The sequence below is a fragment of the Arachis duranensis genome, chromosome 5 (assembly GCF_000817695.3).
Source record: "Arachis duranensis cultivar V14167 chromosome 5, aradu.V14167.gnm2.J7QH, whole genome shotgun sequence".
Lineage (NCBI taxonomy): Eukaryota > Viridiplantae > Streptophyta > Magnoliopsida > Fabales > Fabaceae > Arachis > Arachis duranensis.
The window spans coordinates 29,146,682-29,150,919 of NC_029776.3; the positions used below are offsets into that span (position 1 = coordinate 29,146,682).

General features: G+C 34.6%; 1 long non-coding RNA gene across 1 annotated transcript; it reads left to right on the forward strand.

Moving 5' to 3' along the window:
* Nucleotides 1–2,509: 2,509 nt before the first annotated feature.
* LOC107489017 (uncharacterized) lies at nucleotides 2,510–3,855 on the forward strand. The gene is made up of 3 exons (XR_008009295.1): nucleotides 2,510–2,729; nucleotides 3,422–3,532; nucleotides 3,674–3,855. It is a non-coding gene; the product is annotated as an uncharacterized LOC107489017 (long non-coding RNA).
* Nucleotides 3,856–4,238: the final 383 nt, after the last annotated feature.

Below are 4,238 nucleotides of genomic sequence, written 5' to 3' on the forward strand. Positions count from 1 at the left end.
AAAAATGAATTAGCATAAATTACAGACGGAAAACAGAATCTGTCGATAATTCTGTCGGTAAAATTAATTTTTTTCGTAGAAAATGATTACAAACGAAAAATCCGTCTATAATTAAATAGATAAAATACTGCGTTTTATTAAATTATTACAGATGGAAAATCCGTCTGTAATTTAAAATTTTCCGTCTGAAAATTTTAACTTTGACCTAATCTATCCTCTTTCTCCCGAAATCCATTCATAAATAAACACAGCTGCCAACTCCTACCTACCTTTATGTGCTTCTTCCTCTTTCCGCCGTCGTACAGTTGCTTTTTCTCTCTGTCGCATGAGCTGCTTCCGCCGCTGCCGGTTCTGCCACCGCTGGCATCGCACAATTTCTCTCTGTCATCCCTTGCGTCACACGAGCTCCCTTTGTCACTGCTCTCGTTGTGTCTACTCCATCGTCGCAGAGCTCTCTTCACCGCCGCTCTCATCGCATCTGCTCCCTCTAGCGCCTCTTCCATCTAATCTCAACAACTCGGTCTCTTGGTTCTTCTCGTAACCATCTCAAATTTTAGGTATATATATCCTGATTTTGTGATTCTATTCTTCGTGATAAACCTTAGGGCTTAATTTTTCTGCGCCAGTTTTAGCTAGGTTTATCATAATCTGCTTTTGTGCTTCGTGAATCTATGGACTTACTCTGATTTTGATGAATTTTTTTCTGCAATCGAAAGCTTTTTTGACCTAAATGCAATATTTTGTGTGATTCATGTGATTCATGTGATACTAGTGTGTAACTTTATTATATAATTGTTGATTGACAGGATTGTTGAATATCAAGTCAAATCTGCAGCACAGCATCTGATTAAGGAACCGTTGTCTATTGATTCTTGCAACTGCAATTTCCCTCTACGCCAATGCTCTTCTTGTTAAGCTCCATGAATTTGGTGGAACAAGGCATATTAGATACAGGGATTTAGCTGGCTTTATCTATGGTATGTGAAAAATGTTTTATATCTGTAGTGTAAGTACCACTGGATCAGCTTTAGAGCATATTAAGAGGACTCATGAGGCTATAAATGAGAAAGAGTCCAAACATATTTCTGCAGCAGTGTCACTAATCAGGTATCTAGTGAATTGATCATGAGAAACTGAGAATAACTGTTAGTAATGCCCATGCTTATTGAAAATGTACTTCATTCAGTCGTAATCTGCTCTTAAACTAATACTTTTGTGATCAACTGATGCAATATCAATCACTTGTGTACATTAATGCTTCTAATAGCAATGAGCAACATGGCATGGAGATCAATTTTGCTCGTATTACAGCAGAAGAAGATGTGGCAAAGAACAGCAAGGATCTCTTTGAGCAGTTTGATGGTAAGTGTATGGTTTCATTGCATAGCAAAATTGGTTGCAAAAAATCAGCAAAAATGTTTTATTATTAGCATTCTAACGTGTGTGTCCATTAGCAATCTGGTTTCAGAACTGTACTCTTTACCATTTTAGCATGTTTCATACCTCCCACCATATTCAACCTGTTTCTGCCACATTGTTTCATTATGCATATAACTAGTATGTTTTATCACTAGCTAATATATATATTCCAAACTACCATTATTTTATTATGCATATAACTAGTATTTTTTATCACTAATTAATCTCTTTGACAGTTTTAATTACCAATTCATATGTAAACTAATCTTGACTCTAACAACAGTAAGTTGAGAAATCTAGAGAAGGGTCTTCCACAATACAAAGCAGTACCTTTGTTTGATAAGCTTGTGTTTGATAAGGTGTGCTTTAAACTTAATCAGCTGTGTTTTCTTTTATCCTTTCTTGGCTTGTGAGAGTGGTTCAAGTTTGGAATCAGTGTATTTTTATCTCTGATTTTTGTTCTTGAGACAGTTACCAGAAACAAAATATAGAATTTCAGAATAGAGATTTTGATATCAGCTTTAAGTTTGACTCATTCTGCACTGAACTTACTCATCTTAACGTCACATAGAGAGTGGTTCATTTTGTGTAGTATTTTATAGTTGTTTTTATCTTAATAGAGTTCTTCTTTCATTTTAGGCTAGAGGCAATGCTTTGGAAAAATGTACTTGGTTCAAGATTCAAGACAGCAGAAGAATGTACTTGGTTCAAGTAGGAAGTTGGGACAGACGGGTCAAAGCTCCAACTCCAATGATGTCAAGATAGGAAACAAAAAACATGCTCCTATGAAGAAGCAGACTCCTGTCAGCATCCAGCCCCAAGACACATCTGTTGAATGCCTTATATGGAAGGTTACTAGTGAAAAATTTTGGCACCACCCAGGTATCAAATAGTTTTATTATCCAGCCCCAAGCTGTTTCTAAACATGTGCTGAATGTCATTAAAGCGTTGGCCGACTCTTCAAGACTCAACTTATTGCCATTTTGTAGCTGCTCAGAAGATAAGGCATGTTTATGAGAAGCATTTTCTTTTAATTAAATACTAAGTGAGGTTGTGTCATAACAATGAAGTTTGTAGACTTTTTGGGATAAAAATGACAAGGTTGACGAATTGCTTACTTCACCAACTCCCAAGGCTTCTGCAAAAGCTCTACCTTCAATGAGTAAATTAGTCTTGAAAAGGATAAATCCAGAATGAAGTGTGGATTTTGACACCAATCCAATTACTCTGAGCTACTCTGAAGTTGTGATATAGGCCATAAAAATAATTTTTTGATTGTGCACCCAGACATTCTGCTGTCTGGAACAAGGGTAGTTATCTTTTGATTTCCTCCTAAATTTACTATGCCATATTATTATTTAGTCAAAATTTATTTGGTGTTTTACAATCTCCAATTAAGTAGCTCTCATGTTACAAGATCTTCCTTCATATAAGAAATTATTGATTCTTATATTATGGGTCGTGAATTATGGTGGATTTATATGATAAATTGATAATCACTAGTCAGTGATGTGGTTATCGTAAACTTTATGACTTTGTTTAGTTTTCTAGTCATTAGTTAGTTTAGTTCTTATTAAGAAATGCAATAGTCTACAAGGTTCATTTGTTTATACTTTTCCAAACTTAGGAGCAGGGTTTGTTGTTAACTGAACCTGGTGATTCTGGGTTCATCTCCAATTTTAAAGAGAGTAAAGGATGTCCGGTTGACTCATCGTTCACATTATAGTCTCTCTTCTCTAATCTAATAATAATAATAATAATTTTTCTATACAAATTCTTTGAAGTTGTTTGTTGAAGCAGATATCTCCATTGCACTTCATTTAATCTTACAAAATTCTATCAATTTATTTTCATGTTCAATTTTTTTGGTGTATTTATTTGTTTATTTTATCCTATGGCGTATTTAAAGCCCTTTCAATTTTAATTATCTGAGGTGAATGCCCCTATATTCAGAGAAATATTTATGTGCTTGCTCATATTTGTGTTTATTGCTAACTTCCAGGTTGCTGGCAGTTTTGGTTGTCTTAGGAGAACTGTCTTAGATGAGAGGCTAAAATGCAATGAGTACTCTACTGCAGCATTGACTGGAACCTTGCTTCACCAAATTTTTCAGGTCTCTAAAATTCATATTGTATCATTTTTATTTATCTATTTTCTCATCCTAATGATTAAGTTATAAAGATTCTGGTTCTTTTTTTTCTTCTTCACATTTATATTTCTTCTTTGAGTGATGCTTTTTGGTTCATTGGTGTAGGTTGGGCTCACAGAAGACAATCCATCTATTGACTTCTTGGAAGGTTACATAGAAGTGGTATTACTTAGGAACATTGAGAGTCTGTATGCTTGTGGAGGTGTGAATTTGTAGTATTGTGTCTATATATGTATCATGTATTACATTATGCACCTCAAGTGTGGAATATATCAGGAGGAAATTTTATTTGACGCAGTTACTGAGATTTTCCACTCAAATACTTCATGGGGAGTATTAATTCCTCTGCATGTGAACATTGCAGTAAATGAAAGTGATGTTTGGAAAACCTTGATTGATGTTGTCCCAAGAATATTGAGTTGGATTTTACGGTTCACAAATAAGGAGGTATGTCAAAAAGTGAGTGCTTTCTTTTGAAACTTTCTGTTGCCAAATGTTTCTGACTTAGTATGCCTATGTTTAATGTAAGAGAGTGGTTATGCTATGGTGGCCAAATGAGGTAGAATCTATAAAAGAAGTTTTAAGATATTTTGAAACTAGATTCCCTAAGATGTATTTGGAAGTAAAGTTCATATTGAAGATCCCATTTCATTTTGTATTATTGGATGGA